A 16,134-nucleotide genomic window follows, 5' to 3' on the forward strand; every position below is an offset into this window, starting at 1 on the left:
TGGCGGGGCACCGGGGGGACACACGCTTCGTACAGCCCTTCCACCGCACCCACCCCCCCCCTCCACGGCACCGGGCCCCGCTGCGGCTGCCCCCCCCCCCCCCCCACCGAACCGGCCTCCACGGGGCCACCACCTACGGCAGCCCCGCCGCCCCGCCCCGCCACGGCACGGCACGGCACGGGGGGTTCCCCTCAGCTCCGGGCCCCACGGCACCTAACCCCCCCGGTGTAGCTCCCTCCCAAACGGCGTCCCCCGAGCCCCCCGCCCGACACCCCCTCACACCGGACAGGCCCCGAGGCGCCCCACGGCCGGGCCCCCACCAGCGCCAGCACCAGCACACCCCGACCCCGCGTCCCGCCTCGGCGCGCCGGTACCTTGTACTTGCCGAAGCCGCCAGCTGCTCGGCGGTCACGTACTCCATGGCAGCCCGCTGCCCGGCCCGGCCCCGCCGCTCCGCGCCCGCCCAGGCCCCCGCCGGCCGCCGTAGCCCGCCTCTCGCCGCCGCATCGGCCCACCCGGCGTGGCCGTGACGTCACGCGCCACGCCCCACGGCAAGGCCAGGGGCCCGGCTGCCGGAGGGCGCCGCCTCTCGGGCGGGAGGACGCCGCGCTCTCCCCCCCCCCGCTGACGGAACGTTTCCCGCTGGCACTACCGCCTCTAAAAGGCTCTTTTGGGGGCAGAAATAAAGAAATAAAGAGCCGGGGAGGTCCCGCCGGGGTGGATCTCGCCGCAAGGGCCAGAGGAGGTCGGGCCAGGGGCGCCCGCGGAGGCGAGGGAGGCCGGCTGTCCCTGAGGAGACCAGGCACTGCCGAACCCGGGCGGCCCGCCTCTCCCCGCGGCTGCCGACCCCCTGCGTCTCGCTGCAGTTTTATCGGTTTTCCCTTAAAGAAAAGTGGAAGAGAACGGTGGTGCAAGGGGCCCAGAGCAGAGGGACCTTCCAATGCAGCTTGGGCTGGCGGGGTCCCAGGCGAGGAGCCTGCCCGTGTCCCACCGGCTCCAGGGACAGGCGGGGGGGCCAGGGCTCTGTTGGGGGTCCCGTGGGGAAGGGGCAACTGTTCTCACCCTCCCCGCTCTGTCCTTCCCGGCCCCCCTCCCTGTGTGCAGCCCCCATTCCCCTTCCCCAAGAGATCTCCACTTCCAGCACCATCCCGGCCTTCCCCCGGCCCCGGTCGCCTGCCCTCTCCAGCCCCCATCTTTCCCACCCCACCGGACAGTCCCTGGTCAACTTTACAGTCACATCCCACCATCGTCAGGCCTTTTGCCTTCCCTAACGGCCTCTTCTCAGAGAGTCACTGAGAACATTAATTACAAACCTTGCAGACAGCGAGAGCTGCTGCATCCCTGTGTGACTTGAAGGCATCTTTGCATTCCTTCCCACAGCAAGGCCTGCAAGGAAGGACGTGCCAGACGATCCCTCTGAGGGCGGACTGGCAGACACACTGGAAGGAGGACTGCCTCCCTGGACTGGAGAAGGAGTTGGTGTTACTGGCACACAGGCCTTGAGACATCTGAAAGATGAAGATTACCTAAAGCTTGCAAGCAATGCACAGTACACGTGGGAGAAAAAAGCCCCGGAAGAGTGCTTCAGGCACACCGGCACAAAGGTACCGGCACAGACCCTCCACCCGCCTGATACCCCAGCCGAGCCTGAGGCCACCCCACTCACCAGCTGGTCCAGCTTGAAGTTTGGTGGTGAATTCACACACACGCTCCACGCACACCCAGGCTGGGATACAGACACTTGCTCCCTGCCCAGCAGCTGGCACGAGGCACGTGGGCTGTGACCCACGGTCCTGCTCCAGCTGCAGGTGCTCAGCCCCTCACCCACCTTCACACCGTTCCCCCAGGTAGTTCATTTTCAGGACACGCACCATTCCCACCCCAGTGGCTGGAGGTTAAAGACCCCCACTCACTCCAGTGGCTGACACGATGGGTCAGGGCCACCTACACGCCCAGTCTGACCCCAGTAACTGGCCCCAAATCCCCGCACAGGTCTCACCAATAACCGGCCCTTAGTCCTTGCAGCGCACGCTCACACTGGCAAGGTTTGTTTTCCTGCCGTTGTCTCCATGTCTGGTTCTGTCAGGTCTGTGTCTTGGTATATTTTGAGTTTGGTTCCCCCTTTTTCCCTTAGTTTCCCAGTTGACCACCTCCCCGATCAGATAACCTCGCTAGAATAAACCTTCCCACCCTCTCACTCATCAATTAGTGTGGTCCCCACCACTGCCTCCCTTATCATTTGCAGGTCAGATGTGTTTAACTGGCTGTTCCTGTTTATGGCTTCCTCCCCTTCTTACTGTCCCTTGAGGCACTGGAGAAGGTCCTTGACCAGACACCCTGAAAGGAGCAGACACACACACCCTTACACAGACCCTCGCCAGCTGCCACCTTCCTGTCTTCACAGCACAAACGCTGAAGTCACACACAAACTGTGGCCCACCTGGAGATAAAGGATGCAGAGACCAACTCGTTTTAGTTTATTAGTTTATTTAGTTTTTAGCAAAGACTACAAGGGATTACAGTGAATCACCACTTTGACCAGCTCTCCAGGAGGGGTTGGTCTTTGGGTTTCAAGCGGCATTGCAGGGAACTGCGTGGCAAAAAGCACCAACCACCTCACTGGTGGTCATGTTTCTCCAGACCATGGCTCCGTTGCCACCAGCCTGTCCCGACAGCATGAACACGAATGTCACACGCTGCTGGAGGAAGCTGCAAAGATACATAATTCGTCCTCGTAGCCCTCTGCTGGACTCTCCCCAGTAGTTCCCAGTCTGTCTGGAACTGGGGAGCCCAGCACTGGACACACAACTCCAGATGTGGCCTCACCAGGGCAGAGCAGAGGGGGAGGAGAACCTCCCTCGACCTGCTGGCCACGCTCTTCTCCGTGCACCCCAGGACACCGTTGGCCGCCTTGGCCACGAGGGCACGCTGCTGGTCATGGAGAGCTTGTTGTCCACCAGGACATCCAGGCCCTTCTCCGCAGCGCTGCTTCCCAGCAGGTCACCCCCACCCTGTCCTGGTGCTGGGGTTATTCCTCCCTGGGTGCAGGGACCCTCCACTTGCCCTTGTTGAATTCCATTGGGTTCCTCTCCGCCCAACTCTCCAGCCTGCCCAGGTCTGGCTGAATGGCAGCGCAGCCTCCTGCTCTGTCGGCCTCTCCTCCCAGTCTGGGATCGCCAGCAAACGTGCTGAGGGCACACTCTGTCCCCTGTTCCAGGTCAGTGATGAAGATGTTGAACAAGACCGGACCCAGCACTGACCCCTGGGGCACACCACTCACTACAGGCCTCCAGCGAGACTCTGCACCGCTGATCACAACCCTCTGGGCTCTGCCGTTCAGCCAGTTCTCAACCCACCTCACCTTTAACAGCATCACAGACAGAACAGCTACTGGTCTGAGGACTAGCTCAGTTTACCAATAAGGGGTCGACAAGGGAAGGATAATCCCGAAAAGCAAAGCAGCACAGCTTGCAGCCAGTGTTGAGCTGCTCTCGGATCCCACAGCCCTTTTGTTACAGGGTGACAAGTACTTGCTGCAGGAAAACTATTTTTTTGCCACTGTCACTTATTGTCTCATAGTAGATGATAAAATTGGTCCTTTCTAATGCTGGCCTTTGCTCTTCATCCGGTGCTTGGTCTTAATCTTGGCCATATGACTGCAGGAATGTTTTTGGTTTTTTGCTCTAAGGCCAAACAGATGCAAATGTTTATGGCAAGAAGGGAAGAGCATTCTAAGTTTATCGTGAAGCAAGGGAATTTCTGAGCGATGGCAGGAGTAGCACACCTTATTTCACCCAACTTCCTAAGCAGATAGATCCCATTTTCTTCATGTGGCTTGAGGTCGTGGTCATTACAACAATATTTTGCAGACAGGCTTGTACTATGCTGTTCTAAAATGCAAAGCAGTTGCGGTTCTTCCTTCATATCGACTTGGCCTAAAGCGCCTTCAGTTCATCAAGTGCTTCCTGCTTTTTAATATTGTGCCACAAAGCAGGGATTTCTCCTTTGCCTTGAAATTTCCCGTTGTGCCATGTTTCTAGCTCTGACCTGAAATGACACACAAACCATTTCCAGTACGCTTGCATGGATGGATCAGGAGTAATTTTCCAAGTGTTATATGGAGATCCTGCATCCCGGTATTCCTTGTAGGGGATCCATGTGTCTTCACCAATCCTGAATGTACAGTCACTTGCAACCAAACTAGAACAAATATCAATGACCAGATGGTCTGTATAACGCCACCTGTATCCCGTCAAACCTTCCGGACGATGGTAGACAACCTGATGGTCTCCATCGTGATTCGGCATGGTGTTTGTGCAAACAGCCCCACAAAAGGGACACTGCTCCCAGCACCCTGCAAACTGCTCGGCCAGGATTGTGTGAGGCTGCCTTTCAAATGAGCTCATATTGGCACTAGCGAACTCTTCCCTGAGGTGATCTTTCAGGGGAGCCAGTGCTTCCGTCATGGCATTATTCAGGAACTCTATGTCTGTTATCTCCTGATGCTCAATGCCCTTCAGCTCCGTCCTGGGCAAGCGTAGCACCTCTCCAAGAGCGCTGCAAAATTCATCCAGCCAAAGAGAGATTTTGTCATTTCTGTCTTTTCTGTCTTTGACAATCCTGGTTGAGGTAAAAACAGCTGACTGGATGCACTCATAGCAGTGAGTAAGGGAGTCATCTAAAAACTTCTCCAGCCTCCTGTTCCCATCTAAACAGTACGTCTCAACACGTGTCTCAATGTATCTCTGTAAAAAGTCTCGTGGGCGTTTGAGGTACTGCATGAATTTCTCAAAATTTTCTTCTTCTGCAGGTATCTCAGTATGCAAACTTCCAGAGAGGCTCTACTGCCATTGAAATCTGGGAATTTACCCTTTACGTCTCGAGCTATGGCAAGAGCTGTCCTCTCATAGACCGCCTCGCGAAGAGCTGGGACAATCTTGTCACACAGGAAAACAGCAAATGTTGTGATAGAAGTGGCTCCCTGGCAGGAAATCTGGAAACACTTAAAGAAATCTTCTCTCTTGCTCTCCAGGTAGATGCTTGGATCATTTGCTTTTTTGAATGCTGTGTGCATGGCTTTAAAACCTTTCTGCTGCCCTTCTGCACAGATGCAGTGATAAATCTATGCTGTAGTCTTTATTAAACCTGTAATTTGCATCGCTAGGGGACCGAGTTCACACCTTTCCGTACTTCATTTAGTATTTCATGAATAAAACTTCGACTGTAATCCCTTTTCTCCCTTTCCTTCTTATCAATGTTTGCCTTCACACACTCTATGATGTTATCTGTAATGCGTTCTATGTTGCTCACCTCAGCATGATCAAAATTCGTAGTCCAAGAGGGTAGCCAACCTTTTTTCTTAGTGACATGTTTCTTCAAGTCAACAGAAAATGCTCCGTGTTTGGGAAATGTCCTGATTCGTGCAGGTAAGTTAGGCTCCTGGAAGTGCTCTAGAAGGACATCTTCTATTTCCACATCGATATCAACCTGTTCCGGAGGGGGGAGCAGCAGAGGAGACTTCAGCAATCCAGGTTGTCCAGAGACAAATAAAGTTGTCTCTCAGTTCCCCTTCACTTAGACTCTGGCCTTTTAGAGACAGAGCCAGCTCCCTGCTCCTTTTCAGGAGCTCGCTTTTCATACTCTGACTTCCTTTCATCCAGTTTACACTGGTTCTTCTTTAGTTCGATAAGATTCTCACACTTCTTTCTAGTTTCAAGAAGAAGAGATTCTTTTAGTTCTTTCAGCTTCAGTTCCGTGCTGCCTTTCCACTGGATCAGTATCTCACAGTCTCTGTCTTCAGCAAAATACTTTTCCATCTCTCTCCTGATGGCATCACTTGTCCCTTGCACTAGGTTTTCAAGGTGTTCTGTGGTGACCTTCTGCAAGTCCCCATTCCGAATTTTATTGTCCAGTTTCATTTGCAAGTCCAAGATGTGACTCCTCAGCTGCCAGGTCCACTGGCTAAATGCGGTTTCCAGTTTCTTGTACGCAGCAATCTCCACTGAATTCTTGAAGCTGAAAATGAAGTTTTCATTCAGCAAAGCGTTCCAGAGGTCACTAATACGAACTTTCAAGCTCGAGAGCCTCAAAACACTGCCCTGCGACTCCTTCTTGGCAGCTTGGAGAATTTTGCTCTTTAATTCCTGGACGTTGCGGCTGTAGGTGGGGTTGGGCGGTGCCATCGGGGGGTTTCCTTCCCACAGGTGAGCAAAGTAATGAATGTGGGTGTTGACGTCAAAGCGGATGACGTCACTGAAGCAGGAGACGTCACAGAATTCCTGCTGGGCAGCTGTCACGGTCATTTCATCCAGCTTTTCCTGCAGACGTCTTTGTCCTTCCATGTTCTGTTCCTTGGCAGTTATCTCGCCCACATTTTGGTGCACAAACAGGCAGCTTGGAGAAAGATTGACTTGCTTCATCCTCAGAAAAGCCTGCACAGCAATCTGAAGGACATCTTGCATTTCTGAAGGATTTTCTCCAAAGATATTGATCAGAGTCATGTTGCCGATGCCAATGACAAAGGTGGCCAGCTCGTTGTCGTGATTAAGGGACTGTTTATTGGCCATCTCTATGGCACGAAGTCCCTCTGTGTCAACAACAAGCATGTAATCAAAGCCCAAGTCCTGTTGCAGCTTCTCGTCCACTTTAATTAGCTGCATGAACGCTCCCCGGGTGCATCTCCCCGCACTGACATTAAACTGAAGACCAAACATGGCATTCAACAGGGTTGACTTCCCTGTGCTCTGGATGCCAAGCACTGAGAGAACAAATACTCGTTTGTCCCCTAGCTTCACAATTAATCTGTCAAAGATTGCGCCAACCCATCGTAACGGTACGTAAGAAGCATCGCCATCCATCAGCTCAATGGGATACCCTGAAACCATCAGATCAGCTGCAATTTCAGGTAGTTTGACAAAACATATCTCCTTTGAGTTCATTGATTCCAGAGCTTCATAAATCTGCCCTACCTCTCTCAAAATATGCTCAAGGCCAATGGACGAATCATTGATTTCGTTGGAGAGGGCATCTAACTTAGGCAGCAACAGAGGTTTCAGATTGTTTTTTTTCGTTTCTTTTCTTTATTGCCAGGATTTGCGACCATAACTGGTGATACTGTCTCTTCAGTTCGTCAAGGCGATCGGAGGTCAGGTCATCCATAAAGACCTTCATCCACTGCAGGAAGTATTTCTTGGTATCTGCTGGCTGTGACTGGAGAAAACTGAGGACTGATTTCATCAGCTGATTGAGGGGGAACGCTTTCTCCAGTTGCTTCCTTCTTATTGCCGACTTCTCTGATTCAATTTGGCTCCGATGATGCTCTATGCTCTTGTTCCTCTTTTCCTGCAAGCGAGTGAGTTCTTTGTCCTTTTTGCACCATGTGGACCACAGCTTTCCTTGAAGAGGCAGTAGCTGGGATTTGATCTCGAACAACTTCTCTTTCTTCAGAAGCTTCACCAGTGCCTGTGCCTTTTCTTTGGCTGTCACACATGCGTCTGTATCTTCATCGACTAAGAATCCGTGCTTGCGAGCTTTGTCCAGGCAGGCGTCAAGGCTGAAAAGCGTGTTAGACCCTTCTAGGAGATCCCTGATTGTTTTTGTCAGCTCACCCATCAATTCTGCTTCGTTTCTGTTCTTGATACCTATTCTTATGTTTTGGCTAGATCGGCCAGCTAAAACGTTCTCTTTTTCAGTGAAAAGACAAACCAGAGGCTTTTGCGACTGCCACAGGTCACGTAAAATTTCCATCCCTTTCTTGTCACTCTGATCAGACTCGGCTACGAGAGCCACGTTCACGGCAGATATCTCCTGTAGAAACTGCAGCTGTTCTTCATGATCCCTTGCATCTCCGTGCAGGTTACAGAAAGCCACACAGCAGTCAAAGCTGTCATTGTCGCTACCCCGGGGACAGTACCAGGAGATCTCCACAACACCTTTCATCAGCAGACAGTTTTTGGTGCTGCCTTTGCAATGTCGGTGGAAAAAAGTGTCGTGTTTTTGTTTGCTCAGCAGAGCATTCAGGATCTGAGACTTGGAAGAGGAGGGAGAACTGCCGATCCGTATGAAGGACACGATGGGTGTCTCTGCCTGATAAATGAGTTTGTTTTTGTAACTGTTAATTCTGACCTCCTCTCCTGACTTCACAGCCCCTTTCCAGCTCTTTTTTATTTGGCTGAGGGACCAGAGGGGGAACTCTATCCGTGAAGTGCACGGGTTGGGTACCAGGAGAGGTAGCGCAAATTGGCAGAAAGCAAGCTTTGTTGAAATGTACTGTCTCATGAAATCGTCAGCGCAATGAAAAATTGCCATCTGGAGGTCCATGGGGTGCACAGAACTCTCCCTGGTTGCATGTTCAGGGGCTTCTTCCTCCAAATCAGCGAAAAAGTCATCAAAGGAATCCAAGGGTTCATGCTCTTGCGGTGTGATTTTTGGCACAGATGCGAGTCCTGGGTTGCTCTCGTCCTTGCACGTCAGGTACCTCACCTGATAATCCACAGTCAATAGCTTTTGCAAGAAGTAAAAGGTAGTTCATTGTCCTTGCTGGGCTGGCTGTCATGTACAGATGTCTTATATATGATGTGGAAATCTTCCGTCCCCATTTTTCTTGGATAGTGACTTTCTAGTCCAAGGCGTGTAAGTAAGTGGAGGAAATCTTGGTTTGCAATGGCTTGATTTGCTCTGGATTCGCCGCCATCTGATTTGGGTTGGGACAGACTGAAGGCTCCATTCTCTGAAAAGTGTCTTCCATGTCTTTGATTATACTGTTTTTCTTCAGATCGTCGCATGTGTCCTCCAAGCGCCCACTGATGAAGGCACGCAAGTCACTTTCCAGCATCTCCCAGTCTTTGACTGCTCTGTGCTTTTCGAGGAGAGCTTTTATCTCTGCGGACCATAAGCTTTTCATCTGATCTTCCATGAAAACTAAACGCTCATTCTTCTGCTCAGGCGACCACCTCTCTATATTCAGGCGTTACAGTTAGACCCGTCAGCAGCAGGAAGGCCTGGGCTCTGTAAACTTCTTGCTCCTTCAGATTCAGATAGTCCTTATGTGTCATTTGCATTTCATTTATCATGAAGTTAATTTCTGGCCATCCAAGGAGGTACTGAAAAGTGCTGCTTTCCACCTGGTATCCCGTGCTGGTTGTAATTAAGAGCACCAACAGTTCTATGTCTTTCTGCGCCCTTTCCTGGAGAAACTGGAGTAAGGAGTAAACAGCTAGGCTTGTAGTCAAGGTGGCTTTTATCTTTGCTTCATGAATGGCAGATGCAGAGGTTTCTGGTGCATAGGTGACTTCCTGGATGTACTCCTTCATTTGCAGCAGTGTCTTGGTGAGATCTTCAAGCTCAGAAAACATTGGGAGTTTCGGGAAGCATGTGCTCAGTATGGAAGATCCACTGCATAATGAAGGAAGACCTGGGGAAGTCCTTGACAGAATAGACATGAGGATCCAGGAGGCACCTCAACAGAGACTTGATAGAGGTGGTGTTTTCCGGAGGTGACCTCGTGCAAAACAGAACGGTATTCACCAGGAACTCCTGCAGTGCTTTGTCCGACAGGCATATGTTGATCCAGACGCTATGGTTTTGGTTTTTTCATTCAGATTCTGTTTGAAATCTATCAGGGTGAGCAGTTTTCTTTCATCCGCCGTCGCCTCCCAGGCCTTCACGCACTCCATGAAAGCTTTGGCCTCTTCCACCGCACTGACCAGTTCCTCTCCAAACATGGTGCCAACGCTTTGATTCGTTAGCGCTTCATACGCAGCCCTGAGGCTGCTGCTCATTTGATAGATGGACTTAAAATCACTGACGTGATTGAACAGGATTATATCCCACACTGGGATCAGCTGAAAGCCTCGGTCGATAACACACCAGGTTGTGTTATTACTTACAAGCCCCAGTTTCCACTGAGGAAGAGAATCCGTCTCTGATGGGCCCCCTGTGTTGGTCACGTAGACCTGAACCGCTGTGTGGGCACTCTTTCCATCTCTTCCCTGAAAAGAAGCCTGTGAGCTGGATTTTGAAACGTCCACGTCCACTCCCACGCTGACACCAAAGCCCCTGAAGCTGGCCCCAATGTAGCAGTTCAGTGCTTCAGACGCTTGTCGCTTCATCTCTTCCCGCTGCTCAGCTCTGAATCCTTCCGTAGATGCTTTCCACCAGAATATCCCCCCAAAGTGGAGGGGACCCTGGTTTACGTGGGACCCAAACCTGTTGAAGAAGCTCGCACACCTGCTCTTCAGCATGTTGGGCCTGTCTGCTTCCTCAGTGATGCTCAGAAGATGCTCGATCTCTTGCAGCTCCCGCAGGGCCGCATCCGAGAGGCGAAGCTGATGATTTTGGAAGTAGCAGGAGGCCAGAGGGATGTACTGGTACTTGGTGGTGCAAATGTAGCTCTTCTCAGAGCGGGACTGGTGGGTGCTCTCCGACCGCGAGGAGCTTCTGTAATCTACACCAGCTTCAACATTAAACCCCCAGAACCCGGCTTTGGCAGAAACGCTGACGCTGAACCCCAGCTGCTCCATGGACTTGGTGAAAGTGGCTTCTGCTGCAGAGGAGGAGAACTCCTTCCTCTCAAGCAGCGACCCTTGCTCTGGACCAGCGAGCTTGAATCCATCGGGAACCCTGATGAGCTGATCTCGCTTTGCCAGCACATCTGCAAGGCTGCTGGTTCTGTAAATGCCCTGCAGGGCCAGCCCCCCCGACGCCCGCCTCAGGACCTCCGTGTCGGGGACGTTCTCACCCCTGCCCACTGACAGCTCCTGCTGCTCCAGGCGCTTCTGGATGCTCTCCAGCACATGCACCAATGACTTCTCTGGTGGTGGTGCCCAGTACTCTTTGGGAATCTCCATGGCTTGCCACAGAGCCTCCTCTTTCTGTCTTATATCATCCTTGTTGTGGCTGTGGCTTTTGTGCATTTTTTGCAGCTCTTCCAGGGCTAGCTTGGCCTCTTCTTGTCTCTGCTTTGTCATCTCCAAAGCGCTGCTTCTGCAGGTCCTCAAAAGTTTCTTTGTTGTCTGTTAGTTCCAGGAGTTTTTGGAGCGCCCTTCTTTCCCAGGCGTACCGTACTTTGCACTCCAGCTTAAGGTAGTCTTCATATTGCAGATGTTTCAGGGCTTCTCTGGACTTGACTCCCAGTGTCTCCGACAGTTGGGGGAGCCAGTATCCATCATCCAATCCTTCCTTCTCACATGCTTCTGCCAGTAGTTTTTTAGCAAGTTGTGCCTTTTCATCATCCTCTACTATGTTCTCCTGGGAATCCATCCCTGTGGAAGAGGAAAACAGACTTTATTTAAGGTATGTTATCAGAAGCCATGGCCTCTTAGAAGAGGGCTGTCCAGCAGCTGCTGGATTCCTCCTACCTGGCTGCAGGAGCCCAGCCTGGGACACCCCAAGACCCAGAGGGTCTCCATCCAGGACATGGATGTGCCCGCTGCTTTCTCATTTGCAGGTTCAACCCTGAAGCTGAGTGTGCATCCAAGAGACACCACACACCCTCACTCTGATGTGGCCACACAACCGCCATGGACAAGGTGCTGCCTTCAACAGCACCCACGTATACCAAACAGGACTCATAAATCCATACATACAGACAGCCGCGGGCATTCCTGCACCCTCTTACCAGCCCCACGCGTCTCCTGCTCGCTGGCTGGTCCAGCTCGGTGCTCACCAGCAAACAGAGGCACGCGCTCACACACTCATCTCACGGACACCCCACACTCACAGGACACGCTCACCCTGAACACGGAGCACCGAGCACACGGGCTGTGACCTGTGGTCCCTCTCCAGCGGCCGGCACAGAGCCCCTCACTCGCCCTGCTCACGCCCGTTCACCCCAGGAGCTGCTTCTCTCTGGTGGATGGGAAAAACTCCGGGTTGTCCCTGTCCAGAGCTGCACCTGGAGCATCCTGTTGGCCCATCATTAGTGACTGGAGACTTTGGGTCTCTGGCATTGTCTCCGGGACCCCCTGTCTTTCCAGTTTGTGTGGGTTTGTTTATCGTTTCCCCTGTCATTGATTATCCCATCTACATGGGAAAGGTCCTTGACTGGTAACTTCAATGGAGCTGATGCTCTCACTGTCCATGTACCTTTACACCCTTTTGTTTTGTTTTTTTTTAAACACTGTCATCCAAACCTGACAATTGTCTCTGTCTCAATTCAGTTGGGTACCAAAGAGATTTATTCAGTGCACAAAACCTTCCTGCGCATTCAGGTTTTGTCCCACCAACGACACAAGACTCTTACCAACACAGGTATTGATCCACGGTGCTTGTGACTGGGCTCTCAAACCCTTTCAGAGCCTTTAGTGTCAGCTTTGCCTTTAAAGTCAGTGAAGATTCAGGCACTATGCTCAATGGATGTGGGGTCTGATTCATCTCACCTCACAGCAGATGCTCCTTTTGGTCAGAAGCTTGGCTTTCCCGAGGACGCAGGCAGCCAAGGTCCCCAGCTCAGCTGAGACAGCACACCGTCACACGGTAGACAAGCCTGGGGTGTTAAGAGGAAGATGGGGACCACCTCAAGAATTCAGGAGGAAGAACAGCAGGAAGGAAAGGCCCAAAACCCTAAAGGAGAAGACCAGACAGTCAGGAGATGGCAACCCATCACCACGGAGGATTCATGCCAGGGGGCAGTGGAGGCCGTCCCTTCTCCACCACTGATGACTGCCCGGCCAGCAAAGACTCGTCGGGGCATTTGGGGTGGTGACCAGACAAGGGTTTCACCTGGGACCTAAACCCACGTACTCATGGTGTACGTTAGCCCAGGGACGGTTTTGCAAGGTACCCATCTCCTGCTTGAAGTCTCTTCTGCACGCAGCAAAAGGTGCCCAGAAGGTGCCTTGGGACAGGACTGTAATGCCTTACACCACAACAGCATCACGGGGAGGCAGACCAAGCCTGGCCATGAAGTCAAAGCTCAATCTGACTGTAATTTTAAAAGGATCCCCCAGCACAGAGATCCTCCCCCAGTACCCGACTACCTGCTGGGGGAGAGTTAATGTCCTTCCTAGCAGCGGGTATAGTGCTGTGGTTCGGATTTAGGCTGGGAATAACGTTGGTAACACGCTGACGGTTTAGCTGTTGCTCAGTAAGGCTTGTGCTAAGTCAAGGACTTGTCAGCTTCCGTGCCCTGCCAGCGAGGAGGTGCCCAAGAAGCTGGGAGGGGACACGGCCAGGAGAGCTGACCCCCCTGCCCAAGGGATATTCCATACCATATGATGTCATGCTCCAGATATAACTGGGGGGTTGGCGGGGAGGCGGGACAGCTCGGGAACTAGCTGAGCATTGGCTTCAGGTGGTGAGAAATTGTGCTGTGCATCACGTGTTTGGTATATTTATTTTTTTTTTCCGTCCTACTAAACTCTCTTTATCTCATCCCACAAGTTTGGGGGTTTTTTTCCTTTCCAATTCTCTCCCCCATCCACTGGCGGGGGTGGGGTAGGTGAGCAAATGGCTGTGTGGTTGTTTTAGCTGCCGGCCGGGTTTAACCACGACAGGGTTAAACCACGACAATCGCACATCTGCTGCTGTGGGTGAAGCTCAAGCCCCGAAGAGACGGGGAGAAACACCGCCGGGGCTGGCTCCCTCCAGCGACTAAGCCCCCACCAGCAGGACGGGGAGAGAAGTGGAAAAGGAGAAGCAAGAAAAAACCTCCTGGGTCGAGGTAAGGAGAGTTTCCTCAGGAAAGGAAAGCCACGCGTGCCCGCAAAGCAAAGCGGGGTGTTTATTCACCACTTCCCATCGGCGGGCAGATGCCCAACTGCAAACGCCGCAGCCGCCAGCATCTCCCCTTCCTCCTCCTTCCCCCAGCTTTGATTGCTGAGCACAACGCCGTGCGGCATGGTCCGCTCGGGTCCCAGCTCCGTCCCCTCCCAACTTCTCGCCTGTTGACCCGTTACAACCTCTTTCAGTCTCAGATGCCCAAAACTCCGCACGGCTGCGATGGAGAACGTTACCTCCAGCCCAGCCGGACCCTGGCACACTCTGAAGTCCCAGCGTGGCTTCAGATTTCTTCAAGGATAAGGAAGAAGCCCCACGCAATTGTGTTAGTGCACGCAGAGGACCACCAAGCATACTTATGGCGTAACTTGGGATCGCTTTCTTCCTTGGAAGTGAAGGAGGGCAGCATGAGCTGTGTATTGGGTTGTGTGGCCAGGTTTTGGTAGCGAGGGGGGCACTACAGGGGTGGCTTCTGCGAGAAGCTGCCAGAAGCTTCCCCCATGTCCGACAGAGCCAAAGCCAGATGGCACCAAGAAGGACCCGTCACTGGCCAAGGTCGAGCCCACCAGTGATGGTGGCAGTGCCTCTGGGGGAACAGAATTAAGAAGGAAAAAAAACGTAGTGGGAGCTTTTGCAGCCAGAGAGAGGAGTGAGAAGACGTAAGAAACTCTGCAGACACCCAGGTCAGTGCAGAAGGAGGGGCAGGAGGTGCTCCGGGCGCCGGAAGCAGAGATTCCCCAGCAGCCTGTGGAGGACCCCACACCTGAAGGAGGCTGTGACCCATGGGAAGCCCACGCTGGAGCAGGCTCCTGGCAGGACCTGTGGCCCCGTGGAGAGAGGAGCCCACACCAGGGCAGGTTTGCTGGCAGGACTTGTGACCCCGTGGGGGACCCACGCTGGAGCAGTTGGTGAAGAACTGCAGCCTGTGGGAAGGACTCACGTTGGAGAAGTTGGTGCAGGACTGTCTGCCGTGGGAGGGACCCCAGGCTGGAGCAGGGGAGGAGTGTGAGGAGTCCTCCCCTGAGGAGGAAGGAGCGGCAGAGACACCGTGGGATGAACTGACCACAACCCCCATTCCCCGTCCCCCTGTGCCGCTGGGGGAGGAGGGAGAGAAAGGGGGGTGAAGTCAAGCCCAGGAAGAAGGGAGGGGTGGGGGGAGGCGGTTTAAGATTTGGGTTTATTTCTCATTGCTCTACGCCGTTTTGCTTGGTAAGAAATTAGATGAAATGCTTTCTAAGTTGAGGCTGTTTTGCCCATGATGATAACTGGCGAGTGATCTCTCCCTGCCCTTACCTCGACCCACCAGCCTCTCGTTAGATTTTCTCTCCCCTGCCCAGTTGAGGAGGGGGGTGGCAGAGCGGCTTTGGGGGCACCTGGCCTCCAGCCTGGGTCAACCCCCCGCAGCTGCCGTGGCACTGCCTGCACCCCGTTTCACGGGCACAGCCCCCTCGAGAGCGTTTTCCCCAGCCCCGCGGCGGGGAACCGGGCTCTGGAAGGGCTTGTGCCTGCGAGGGGCCGCTCCAGGGACCAGAGCGCTTCGGGTGGTGAAGTCTGACTGCGGGAGAGGCTGGGGGAGCTGCATCCCACCATCGCTCCACAGAAAGGCAAAGGAAAACCTCTCCCCTCGGCTTGGGCACAGAGCAGGATGTCCCACGAATGCCGCTCATTACCCACTGCTGCCCACGGTCTCTAACGAGCGGCGCGGGAGGTACGCACCACCACCCGCTGCCCGTGCCGCCAGCCCGAGGACTGCACCCCAGCACCCGTTGCCTCTGCACCCCCGTAACGCTGACAGAGAGCAGGCCGCAGAAAAGGCTGTTATCAATCGTGTTCCCCAAATGACCCGTTTCAGCTTCCGAGGCCACGGGAGCACCCGCAGGGCTGCCCTCCCACCTCCCCTTTGGCCCTGCAGTCTCGCTCCGACACGTCCCAGCCCGGTTCCCGGTCTCCGGAGCGGGGGAGCAAACGGCACCAGGGTGCAGGAGCATGCACAGCTCCGCAGCCGCCCTGGCCCCCGGTGCGGCTGGGCTTCAGGCCAGCACCATCCTGACCCGCCGCGGGGCTGGTGGTGCCCGGGACAGGGTCAGCCCTGGCTGGGGGGAGCGGTTCCCAACCCGGGAACGGGCCGGCAGCAGGGCAGGGGCTCTGCAAGGGGTCTGTCCCTAGAGCAGGCAGCGGGTCCCTCCCCAGCCAGCCCCGCTGCCAGCTCTTGAACCCCGGCTTCGCCCCTCTGCAGACACCAGTCCGCCCCTGAATCCCCCCAGATGCCTCCTCCTTCCCCACCGGCTCCTGCTCTGACCCTCCCGCTTCCTTCCTACCCTCCCAGTTCAACCCTTGCAGCACACAAAGGTCCACCGAGCCTCCTCAAAGGGGCTGGCGAGCAAAGGCTGCTTCCTCCATCCCACGCTCGGAGCAGAC

General features: G+C 54.0%; 1 pseudogene; it reads right to left on the reverse strand.

The window, feature by feature from the left end:
- Positions 1 to 3,897: 3,897 nt before the first annotated feature.
- LOC142601389 (interferon-induced very large GTPase 1-like) lies at positions 3,898 to 11,259 on the reverse strand (annotated as a pseudogene).
- Between the last annotated feature and the right edge of the window lie 4,875 nt (positions 11,260 to 16,134).

This window comes from Balearica regulorum, chromosome 3, assembly GCF_011004875.1.
Source record: "Balearica regulorum gibbericeps isolate bBalReg1 chromosome 3, bBalReg1.pri, whole genome shotgun sequence".
Classification (NCBI taxonomy): Eukaryota; Metazoa; Chordata; class Aves; order Gruiformes; family Gruidae; genus Balearica; species Balearica regulorum.